We start from the raw sequence: 13,635 nt of genomic DNA, 5'->3' as shown, positions 1-13,635 counted from the left end.
CTTTTCCATTTTTAACTTCATTTATTTTTTTGCAGCCAACTTAAGTCAGTTAATTGCAATTGGGAACGCACTTAAAGCTAGTATAACTTTAACTCCACTTTATGGTCCATCATTAATAGGAGCTGGGCTCAGAAGCAGAAAGCAGTTGAAACATATCTCAGTTTAAAATTGCCATTTTCCCTGCTGAATCCATTATTGGGACAAACAAATTTAATCCTGTAAATTGGTGGTGGAAAGGGATATCTTTTCTTTACAGATAAAGCAGGAGCTGACCAAGTAAAAGCGAATGCCTTTTTTCTTGTTTATAATGGTCATTCACTGTGTTTGGTTACTGTCAAGAAATCAATAAATGTGTTTAACAAGTTCACACAGCTCATGTTTGACCTTCTTGCACATTAAGGGTATAATTTATTTATTTATTTATTTATTTATTTGCCTGGAGAGGGGGCAAACCACGTGCTATTCCGTTCCTAACACACACTTTAAAATCTGTAACTTGAAGTTCACAGAAACTAAGATGAAGCTAGACAGTATCAATGCCTGACCAATGAAGAGTTTATCCCCAGGGGAAAAACAGGCACTATAGGAAGTGCAAGGGACCTGAACCCCTGGAAGAAGTTTTAGATTTTGCAGGCCAACTAGCTTTAACATGACACATTATTTCATCTTTGGCGGACGAGAACAGTGCAGGTAGCATCAGACAGGAAACTCTTCAATCCGTGTTGCAGTTTAGAAAGATCGCAATTTGTGTGACTTCATCTGTGACATAAAAAGGAAAGTCATCAGGAAAGTGGAAACATGCACCAACTGGCATTCAGGGGACTCTCAAAGAAGGTACACGGATGTAGATGGAGACCTGTAAGGAACCCAAAGTTGTCAACAATTGAATCGCTCCATGAAAAGTGCAGAGAAAGCACAAGTGAAAGAGCAGAGGTGGGCCTGGATGGGCTGTGACACAGTGGAGCTGCACCTGTAGCAGGGTTCTGGGCTGACGACTCTGGCCCAGGATCCTATTAGCACTTATATAGTACCTGATCCTTGAGTTATTTCATTTTGAGCGTTTCAAATGACTTCCATATACCAGCTTAACACTGTGCAGTGATCTGAAAAATGCACAACACAACCACAGAAGTGTCACACGGTGACTGTTACACTGTAGATTAATATTGTCAAAATCTGCAGTTGAAATAAAGCAAAATCATCACCTTAGATTTACCTAGCTAATAAAAAATGAAAAACAATACAAGTCACACACATTCAGTATTTTTGAGTGTCCATAGTGATCTGTAGCTTTTAAACTTGTGGTGTTGGGATTGTTTGGATGGTTTGGGGGTTTTTTTGAAACTTCTCCTAGGAACATTAAGGTTGTAAAGTTACTGAGAGCACAAAGTCCACAATGCTTCAATCTATATTTTTGGACAAATATCTTGCAGTTATTGATCCAAGTTTCTCAGTGACAGAAGGTAGGGAAGATAAGCCAGGCCTCCATTATAAAACTTTTAATAAGTAATAAAACCTATTTTCTGTTTTACTGAAAGCTGATTGAAGCTTTTTGAAGAACTTAAGAGGAAGGAGAGAGATGATGGAAGGGACTAGTCCTAAGGAGGAGTCATGCTGTGCTTTGGATTAGGTGAGGCTGCAATGTAGAAGCCCTGCAAATAGAGGAATGGAGCAATCAGACTGGGACACCGCAAATATATTTGTAAACATTTCCAACTCAATTTTGTGAGCTAATGATCTCCATCTTACCGTGATTTGTTTAGGTTTTTGTAATAACAGATTGTAGTAGAAATAGACCATATTAAAGCTTAGCATTAAGTGTCTTGCACATTCCTCACATTTCAGTCGCGCTCAAATCTAGACATTTAGCTCCAGTTTTCCAGATCAGGAATTCATCTCTGTGTCAAGAGACACTGAGCATCCAAAGAAAGCCACACCTTATCACAAAGCCTTTAAGCAAAAAGATAAAGTTTCAGTATGAAAACAGCTGGCGCAGACAGTCTTCCAGTGTTCAGAGTCTATGCAGCACTTGCACACAGTAATCCCTCCAACTTGTGTGTTTTCTGTCCTCATTGCTCACCACAAGTCTGGCTGCACGTGGAGCTCAGTACTTAGTACAAGCTGAATTTGTAGCCTCAATGCCATCTCTGCCTGTGACATTCAGATTATGAGTGAGATTCTTTGCTTGTGATAAGGCTCAATACAGGCATGAGCTACCTGGCAGGGAAGAGAAACCTGTCAGCAGTCCTTGATGAACAGTCAGCAGCACAGGCAGGACCAGGTTACCATGCCATGATGATAGCAGACATTAAGAACTTAATACTGGGGCAAAATGCTCAGATTTGATCTGCTGCTGTCACGGTTAAGAATATGTTATCAAACCAGGTGCCAAACTAACCAAACTCATTTGATGATAAAAAGCATGAGGATATTCAAATTTACAGTACTATAAAACCTTCTGTTTCAAATAGTATTCAAAAAAGTGTAATAGCCAAATTTTATAAGCTGAGTTTTTCCTTTAACCAAAAGAAAAAACTATTTCTATTAAAAAAAAAAAACAAAAACAAAAACCAACAAACCAACACCAAAACCAACCAAATAGGGTCTTCAGGCTGAAGGCAGAAAGCAAAGACCTTCAGCATAATTGTACCTATAGATACCACGCATTTCTGTCCTTCCACCATTCTATTCCAGCCTTGAAATTGAACCAGCAAGCAAACATCTCAAAGATCTGCCTGGAAGCTTGGAGATATTATAAAACAAACACCCATGAAACAGAAAGCCGACATAATTTTAAGTACTTTGCTTCCAAGATAGTGTTTCAATCCATAGGACCTTTCAAGACATTTGTTATAAAACAAAGAAAAAAAAAAAAAAAGAAAAAAAAACCACCTTGGAATAGTACTTCAGAATCCTTCCTGCTTTTGACAGACCTGCCTTTACTCTCCCCATTTTGATTTTCTGGGGGTTTCATACCTTGCTCCTTCCAAAATTATAAGCAGCTCTAAGCAATGCAATAAAGGCTTGCCCACAAAATCACAATATTGCCATAAAAATACAACAGCTGGCAAGTCTGTTCATATTAACAGCTGCTGGAATCAACGTACTTCAGCTGTCATTAAAATATATATATATATATATATATATATAAAGAGCTGCTACATCAATTAATTGGTGAAGACAAGCCGGAAAACAGGATGATAGCACCCAAAAGGCCAAGACCAGCAAGCAAATAAAACCCCTCCAACATTGACGGTATTCCTCATTATCTTTAATATTAAGTAGAAGGGGGTTAATTTTTTCTTTTATTTTTTAAAGTGAAATTCCATCATGATCTGAAAATACAGCTGAAACTTTCCTTAGCCACTGCTTTCAGGAGCTGAACCTTCCCCAAAAGTCAAGAAATGAAAGGAAAACTGTAACTGATCAGTATATTTCATTGCAAATACCAAAAAAGCAGCAAAAAGACAGATGTTTTGCTGTATATCTCAAGCTTTAGACCTAGACACTACCTAAAAAAAATCCCAGATTTTTGGGTTTTGGTTCCTATACCCAGAACAGTATAAATTTTTCAGGGAGATCAGCCATAACTGCTCCGTGTTTTGATTTTTTTTTATTAGATTTTATTCCCTAGATATAGTGCCTGACAGAGCATAGAGAGTTTGCTGTAAGAAATGCTGATTTACTAGCAAATGGCTTACCGCAGTTCTCAACAGCATACCGTAAAATTATTCAAGGAGCCTGTTTGCACGGTAAAGAACAAGAACCATTTATAATGTGAAACATAATGCAGGCAAACATTTTCTGTTTCCTACAGTGTCAGGCTTCTATTCTAATAACTAAAGATGTGTCAAACACATACTCAGAATAGAAAATCAAAACCAGGATAATAAATCTTCTAAGGATGGGAAATAACCCTTAGTATTTAAATAGAGAAAAAAAAAATCCTCAGAAGAAATATTAGAAAAAGAGAAAGAAAAAGAATATAATCAGAGTTTATGAATTTAAGCAGATGCTCCCACCCTGTAAGGGAAGAAAGATCTAGAGTCAAAAGGAAATCCAAGTGGAACAAAGTTACAGCTGCAATTATTATAGTTTTCCCAGAAGAAAGTTAAGGCTGTGAACTCCAGCTGGGGTGGCTAGTCCCAGCACAAAGAGACAGCCAACACCTAGCAAAGAGATCTCATTTCCCAAGACATTCAGGTATTTGCATTCAGGGCAAACACCCAAGTGTAATGTTTTTGTTTGATCAAGGGAAAGCAATGCTGAGTCACAATCAGCATGTCCTTCCTGATTCCTCGACTACCTTTCTGGATGTGCCTCCTCAGCACTGTATCAGGTGATTTTGTAAACCTACCTCTAGGGCTCTGCAAATAAAACACTCTGCCAGAAATACCTCATGCTTTGCTTCCCTCACTGTCCTACCGCACACCTGTGCTTTAGTTGAGACTACTCAGAAATGAATCCGTGCAAACTAGTGTCCGAAGGGCAAAGCAGACCACACTCATGCTGCAATGATGGTAGGATTAGCTGAAGAAAAAAGAAGGCAATCAAAACACAAATCATGAAGGAGGACTTAATTATGAGCCACTGTAACTAGGACTGTTGCGGCCTGACTCACCTGCGTCAGGGTTATGTCTTACAAGGGCACACAGAACGGACTGCTGACGGTGCCTCATCTCCAGACTTCTCCCAATTGCCAGGATTCAGAACTCTCCACGTTTTAGATGGTTCAATGTTTACTCCTGCTACATTTGTTCCACCTTAGTGGTGTTTCTCCAGGGAAAATAAAAAATTTAAATATCACCTGAGAAATTGAGCTCCATATGCAAGTTTTGAGTCAAATTTAAGGTTTGTTTAAACACCCTGCTCAGCTAAGGGTCCTCTGGCTGCAGTCACACAGTTTAAGTTGAACAAAATCCTCTACACTAAAATCTGGCATGCTAAACTGAGATAGTGGAAAGAGGAGGAAAAGGAGAGGAGAGGGAGGAGCCAGGAACTGAATGAAAAGATTAACTGACTGTCAAAAAAAAAAAAAAAAATCACAGGAAATTTGTGGCACTTGGTTGTGCAATGAGTGTCTGTGAAGAGACAAAAAAATAGCACTGGAAAACTATAAAAAAAGTTGTTGGTTCTTTTCCTCTGAAAAACCATAAATAATGCAAAGGCACAAGCATAAGTTTCTACCAACAGCACTAGTAAATTCATCAGCATCAAATGGATGGAAAGACCTAGAGTAAAAGAGCAAGGGGTTACCATCTATGTATACATCTACACAAGATCCTCCTTAAACCTTTTGGGTTTTTAAGCAGTTGACCATTTGATAAGGAAAGCTAACTCCTCTTAGCACTAGCACCTCAGACTTACAGCCTAAAAGACTCTTGGATAACTGCCCGATTTAACTCTTAAGTAAGTTATTATAAACTACACATGGTAAAGAGGTGGGAATATGTCAACATGATGAAGAAACACCATATTAATATTCAAATATGTGATAAAAAGGTACATTAAGACAACATAGAAAGTCATAAGCATAACATCAGAAAACAGAATTTGAGAACCACAAGGAGATCAATCTTTTCCCTCTGTCCTGAATTTCTCCCTTAATGATACAGTAATGCAGCACCAAGCTGATTTCAGCTTTCTGCCTTCTTTCAAGCATAATTTAGAATTTGACAGCAATACAAATAATAGTGACATTTCACACATTCATGCCAAAGTTTTGCCATACTGGGGGCCTCATTCATTAAACATTTATATATATATATATCTGTGTTCTATGTGCTACAGAAAAATTTACAGAAATGGAACTCCATTGACAAACATTTCCCCCAAATGCTGTCCATGTTCCCCCAACACAGATGGCCAGCAGAAATGCTTGCATTAAAAACTAAATCACTGAAACTCTGCCACACCATAAGCAGTAGCAAGACAGATTGTTCTATGTGGCCTCTCCTTAAAGCATGTGACTAACTAAAGTAAATACCCCCGTCTGAGATCTAAATCATCCAGCCCAATTTACAGACCAACAGGACTTCGGCTCTTAAGTCTTGATCCCAGCATAGCTCAGAATACAAATGATGAAGCAAGTACAGAGTAATTCCAGCTTTCACATTTTGGGAAGTAACTCTTCCCCCACCTCCTTACATGTCACTTGGCTCACAAACAGAGACAACTTCTTCATAAGGGACTTACTTTCCTATAAGCATGGGAAATGCCAGAAGACATAGTTGTTAACACTAATCAAGATTTCTGTAGCGACTCTAAATGATCTGAACTGATACGTTAATGCAACTCTGCCTTTTGGTGGGCTGATACAGCCCAGAAAAAAACCAAAAACAGGTGAAATTCACCCAGTCTTCTAATAAACAGATTGTTTCTACTGAATACCTTTCATTCAACTCTGCCTTCCATCACACTGTGCCAGGGGCAATGCAGGAAGGTTTCAGTGGCGTTTGGGGCACAGCTTCCCTGTGGATGTACAGCCCTGGCGTGGCTTTCAGCTCAGAGCCCACCTGTGCCTCCTTCCTCCGCCTGCGTCGTTCCTGCTCCACCAGCTCAGCCAGCTCTTTAGTTTATTAGTGTGTCCTTCAGATTTTCCGTTCCCATGTACTTTCCATGCACAGCAAGATAATTATTCCCAAGGCAGGGATATATTTTCCCACCAATTTTTCAGAGTCTTGCTTTCTCATCCTCTGCTTAAAGAGTAATTAGACCTATCGTTTAAAAATAAAAATTCTAAACTAGATAAAAGAGGACGGATCTTAAAGCAGTTAGAGCACCGCCTGGTTTTCCACTGCACATACAAGCAGTGGCTACCTTCGCACTAAGGGCGAATTGCTAACTCGGTTCTCTGAGCAAGGATTGATATCGTTAGACGGCAAGCTCCCAGCCAGCCCTTGTGACTGGCACTCAGGACTGTTATGCTTTCACATGAGTTACATTTCACAGGAGGCTCATCCACACAGACCAGGGCCTGAGGCTGCGAGCCTGAAAGCAAACAAGTCTCCAGCAGCTCGACTGCATGGCCCACAGAAACACATCAAAAAGCTGATCTATGGATATGCTGTTGTGATTCTCCATGTTGCCGCGCTACAAATCAAGCAAAACAACAGAAATCACACCAACTGCTATTATCAGGGCACCACGTTAGCAATACATGGCATGCCTTTTGCTTCCCTGCCTCTACGCCTCGATACATCCATGCTAGTTTTCCTCACATAAATTTCAGTATCAGCTAGATCAGACAGCAAAACACATAAGCTAGTTACTACTATCCTACTGCCCACACCTAAAACAGGTATTAGGGACAAGCAAATTAGTTTGGCCTTCCTTACCTCACTCATAGTGTTTATACACACACATCAATTTTGGTTTCCAACACAGAAGTGTTTCTGCAAGAAGTAGAGACTACATATTCTGTTTCAATATACAATTTTCATTCACAAGCAGCGCACGCAACCCTGTAACCAAAAGACATGGGAAATCTGGGGCCTAGTTCAAGCTTAGGAACTGTACTTAGTAATAACAAAACTGTTTGTGCTCTGTTTACATCTACTTGATGCGGCACTGTGATTTGGAAAGGACTGTGATCCCATAAAATGGGTGAAAAAGGAAACAACGATCTTAAAGGCAGGAATGAGATTAGATTGTTTCAATGATAACAGCTTGCTTTATGATACTTGTTTGCATAGCTACTGTGACTTTTTTTTTGATGTTTTATTACCTCTTCAATTTCAATATCTCAGAGTAATAGTACCATTCTTTTTCCTCATATTTGTCATTTATTTGTTATAAATTATATTAAGGTTCCTTACATAAAGGATTCCTCCAAGTTAGACCATACAGGAAGAAGGTAACATATTTGATATCACCTTCATACTTCTCAAAGCCAAAAACACTGAAAGACAAACACAAAACAAAGAAACTTCTCCAAACTTTACAGCCTCAAAAATATTTTTTTCTTTTAATAGAATTTACCTTTATTTGATTTACAAAACAGAGCACAGGAATAATGTTCTCCACAAGCAGCTCCATAAATATTGTGAAATGACTAACAAGAGACATGCAGCAATGGAATCGAGTTGCTTTTATAGTCTAGGATTTGTCACTGTGAATCAGAAGGTATTGTGAAAGGGTAGTAAAGTTTGGTGAGTGATTGTGACAGGTTGGAGCTTAGCAAGGTAAGCAACCCCTTTGCATTTCAGGAGTGGGCATCTTATCGTGATGGAGGGAAGAAAGAAAAAAAATCAGACAAGATTGACTTCAAGATGTTTCTCTTAATGAAAGTTTTCATGTCAACAGTCATTTCAATGCTAATGTCAACATCTTTTTGGAAGAAGTAGTACCCTGTAACATTCATTAGGGATGTCATAAGCATCCCGCAACATATGGTGTCTCAAATCCAATTACTTTTTTATTCAAACCATGACCTTGAATAGGATTTTAAAAGAGGAAACAACACAGAAACAAAGCCCTTTTTGCTTACTTTATGGCTTAGTTGCAGGCTACTGAAATTCAAAATTACGTCAAATTGGCTTTTGGGGTTTTTTTTCTTTCCGCTTTTTTCCAAATTTAAAGATGTTACAGAAGTTTATTTAAAAAAAAATAGCAGTGGCAACATCTAATTCCTAAGTCTCTTTGCACATTAAATGCACCAGATACATAGAAAGATCCTTTTTAAATACTTTAATCAGCCATTGGCTGGATGTGGTTCAAAGTATCTCCTTCGGAAGGCTAACAGTGACCTTCTCTCTATCCTTCATAGCCTGAAAGCTCAAATTCCTCTCTACATTTGATAATCTCATAACCCAGATGTACGAGAGGCTCACACTGACCAGGTTTTCCTCACTCCAGCTGCCCATTTTTATCATTTCTGAACATCAGTCTTTCCGGTTCAATCCATGGAAAAAAAAAAAAAGACAGCAAAACTTCAAAGAGCCTGGTTCTAGGGCTATTATTTAGGCCCTACACCTGGCTAATTCAGGAAACAAAATAAACCCTTTCCTCTATATTTTGTCTTTCAAAAGTACTAACTTCACTCAAGGATTATTTAGCAGTTTGTTTGTTGGATTGAGCTTTTTTTCTGTGAACAGCTTCCCCTATATGATTTTAATAAAAGCTCCAAGGGTGGTTTGCTGATGTGAAGATCTCAAATCTGACCCATTCTATGTCAAAGATGTCGTGCTTCAGAAAGTAAGTTCCTTAACAAATATAAATCATATCTTACTGGAACTTTTCCACTTGCCACAAGAATATGGGCTATCACTGTGGTGCTACACAAATACATACAGAAATAATACTGATTATAGAAAGCTTACAATTACTTGCCATCTTTTTGCAAGTTCTTCCTAAAACAGACTGCATTGTTACAATATAAACACCCATGCCTTTAATGGTACAATTAAATCTGGAGCAATTACTGTAGATAGTTAGCACAGTTCTTCACTGAGCTTTGCTGAAATATCCCCAATCATTCTTACATTTTAAGGCATTAAAATATGTAATTATGTTTAGCATATGTCCATTTATTATGCACAGTCACTGGAAATCAAGTCACTTTGAATATATATTCTAATTGATAGTTAGAAACACTGGCAGACAAAATAAGGGCTGGAGCTGTATTGAGACACAGATAAATACACTAACATAAACCCGTTACCCTTTTTAATGGTGAAGAAAACATTAATTCAAGGCATTCACTCATGAAAATATTCATAATTTTCCTCTTAACTTTAAAGTAACCTACAAGCTATGGAAAGATCAAATATGATTAACATTTTAGAAAAAGAAATATTGATGAAAGAAAAGTCCAGGGGGGGAAAAAAAGAACCCAGGGTATATACCATGCAAAAAAATGAAGTGAAAGGGCTGACTTGTCTCAATAGCCATCAGTATTATTCATGGGAATAGAGCTCAACAAGAGAAGCCATCTTTTAAAATATTCCGCATTTGTAGTGTTATTTATAATGCGAACCAAGCAAAACGAGAAGTTGACAGCACTGCAGTAGGAAATATGGTCATTCAAGAGAAGTAGTAATCAGCTTTCTGGGACTTGCCCACAGCCTAGGGCTTGAGAGATGTTTGTTCCACCAGAGGCTGTACTTGCGATCCGCGACAAATCACTGCCCCCTCTTATGTCTCTGTTCACACCGAAAAAAATGTGATAAAACCTTAGCACAATAGGGATGGGGTGATATAAGAACAACCACATAAACTATTCAGATACTGCAGTAATGGAAGCCCTTATAAAGTTTTGGATAGATTCACAGCACAGACACAGCCAGAACACTGCAATATTTCCCATCACTTTTTTTTTTTTTTTTTTTTAATGATACCTCCAGGAATAGTGAGAGAGAAGCCTAATCCCTATCCAGTGCCGTAAGGAATTGTTAGATCTGCCTGACCAGCAAGAATTGAGCTATCAAACTACAGCCAGCAATGTTTAGATAACAGTATTTAGCATTTAGATAATGTTAGTTTTCCAGATGCCTTGAAAATTACATACCACCCTTTCTGGATGGCATAACTGAGACAGACTTCAGTACAGGGCTACTCAAAAAGTAATTTCACCCGAACACCAAGCTCTGTGCCCAGGCTGTGCCTTCAAATAGTTGTTCCCCATTTCCAGTCTATTTAACTGCTTGTATATTTTTCTCTGCATTTTCTCACTGCCCATAGTGAGCATAAAGATAAGAACACTGAAAACCTCACTGAGCAATATCAGATATAGTGTAAAAAAAATAAAAAAAATAAAAAATCAAAACATACCAAAGGCCATTTCATCAAAGCTCAGAACAGGCTTTCATAAAATCCACAAACAGCAAGATAAACAAAATATTATGAGAAAAGGAAAATGTTACTTTGAAAACAAAAATATAAGGTTAGGGGTAAAACTAAGAGGATAGTAAAATGAAACAAATGTAAGAACCAGTAGTAACTATTCTTATGTCATGTTGTTCAGAATACCTTGAGCAAGATGGCAACAAACGCTGCTGTTAACACTGAATGCTGTCCTTTCCTTTCAGAATGCTGCTTAGTACTGGCAAAACATGAGGACAGAGCTAACACTGAGGCAGATAGAAACATACACAAATTCAGTGCTTAGTGAGAAGACCAGTGTAAGTGATATGATTCAGCTTAATTAGCAACACTTTTAAGAAATATTCACCCGGTAAAGTTTTTATATGTGGGAGACACTTTTGTGAGGGGCACTGGCATATGAAAACATGTACACAGGAATGTCCTATGTTTAGTGAAACAAAGAAATCCCTTCGAGACCTCTGTATCATCTTACACTGTGCTGAAGAGCCACTGCTGTGAGACACATGTTGCCAAATTTTTTGTGTGTATTTGAAGACCCAAGTTCAGTAATGATCGATTTTAGATGGTGACTTCACAGAGAGCACACAGTATGCCAGTACAATGACATACAAATTACAGAATACTTACTGAAGAATGAAAAGTATGAAGTACCCTACTCATTAAAATGCTTCACTGTGGACAATTGCTTAATTAAAGCTTTACAGCATACGAGTATTTCTAAAACTGAGCTATCCTGCTGTATATAATAACACCCCCCCAAATTTCTAAGCATTATTCTTATTTTCAATGTTATTTATCGGATCCTTTACCTAGACAAGACTGAGAAGGCTTTTTCTCATGAACTGTCATAATTGCTTGTATCTTTATTTTCTGTCAGCAGCAGCACAATGACTATTGCAGTTCAAGGCTGAAATTCACATCCTCACATTTTGATTCCCCTTCTTAAAGCAGCAGATGAAGTAACTCCTTTCTCCCGGATGCATTTCAGCAGCCCAGAAATATCTCTGTTTGATTCCACTGGGAAAAATCCTCTCTAATTGGTAAATCACTTTGTGCTTCTTAAGAAGGGACGGTGCTACAGAAATGCAAGAAGTAGGGGCTCTGAGAGAGCACTCACAGCCCACCTGGGTATGGTAATGGAAAAGCCAGCACTAGGACCCCAGACACCACACACAAATACTGTGTGAAGGTCACAAACGCATGAGAAACGAGATTAAATGAATGCATCTCTCATCACATGCACTGCTGTCACTCTTGTTAACAAATGAAAAATAACCCAGGGCCTTATCACTGGCACTGACATATCCTGTATGACTGAAACCTCACCAGCCGATACCCGGAGCACTGCACTGCCCCGTCCCTGCCCTCATACACCTGATCCATTCACAGACCTGAAAAGGACACAGAAGCACTGTGCTCCTCTACAAATACCAAATGCAAGGGACATGACTCAGGAAAGACATTCATTCAAGTTCATTTATTTGACACTTGCAACTAGAATCAAAGCCAGCACATTGTTTATATTTGTTCATAAAGTATCAAGGAGGGACAGATTCATGAAGGAGATGGCTGAGTCTAGGGGGAAATATAAAAAGTGTGTCAAACTAGGACTACCCGGGGTTCACAGTGATTGGGTTACAGGCAGGAATGCCTCAGACCTGATGTCGCTTTCTTCCCTCAAATTTTCATGGGGTATCTGTGGTCTCATCACCACAGTCAAATCCTGGGCCTGGCCTTTCTTTTAGAAGGGGCCAAAGAGCACAGACATCGTAACCTAATTATTTCCCTTCAGAGAGCACTCTCCAGTTCCCACCAAAAGGGTACAACAGCGATCCCAGTTTGACCACATAGTCTCATGAACTCCAATTCCAAAACTGCTGAAAGAAGCAACATTACCTGCAGGGAGTTGAAACCTGATGAATCAGCGTCATGTTCTCCATGTTGCCTGGATGCAAAGCAGGATCTCTTCAGTTTTCCAAAAGTTTGTCATGCGAAGCAGATAAGCAGAAGTTCAAGTCCTAAAGGCAGAACCCAAACATGAACAGAGATCAGGTAGAAACACGCTCTGAGTTGAAGCTGCAGCACTCACATTTGTGACAAACCTTTTTTCTCCACCTTCACTGAGTTAGCCAAATTTTACTTCAAGAAACTCTTCTGGATGGCAAAGCCCAGGCACCTACAAACTTCGCAGAGTCTGTGTGAAGACTTAGAGACCTGGTGAAACAGGTCCCATATGTATGGGAACCCACGCAGTATGCCTATACTATAGTACATAAAACTAACGGTCCATTTTTAAAAAAAACAGCAGGGTCGGGTCAGTGTTGTGTGCTCAATTAAAATCCTCGAGCCAGCATACTTGAAGACCCCCTGGGCACTGTAAGCAGAGTGACATTTATTTCTTTAATAGCAAATTTTCTTCTGCTTGTGTATTACAATTTGTTTCTTAACTCCATCAGACTAAAGTAAGTTCCTTCCCACAATTTTGCATACCATTCTGAAGTACACGATTAATATATTTGTAAAAAGCTCATTAAATTATTACCTTGTGCTTTACAGTATTGTGCAAGTTAAAATGGACTGCAGACTTCTCTTAAACCTGTCAGATTCTTTTTGGTATCCACCTGTGTGCTCATTTGATAAGGAACCAGGGTTAATAAAGAGATACCAATTCTTCTCTCATACTGCTCCAAACACTGTAACTTTTATGTGTGTGTATATATATATATATATATATATATATAAAATTATTTTTTTTTATACACCCACAAAAAAGTGCCATACATATGGCAGTCACTGACTATTCTATAATGG

The sequence above is a fragment of the Athene cunicularia genome (assembly GCF_003259725.1).
Source record: "Athene cunicularia isolate RWA chromosome 18 unlocalized genomic scaffold, athCun1 chr18_part1, whole genome shotgun sequence".
Lineage (NCBI taxonomy): Eukaryota > Metazoa > Chordata > Aves > Strigiformes > Strigidae > Athene > Athene cunicularia.
This window is presented reverse-complemented; position numbering follows the sequence as displayed.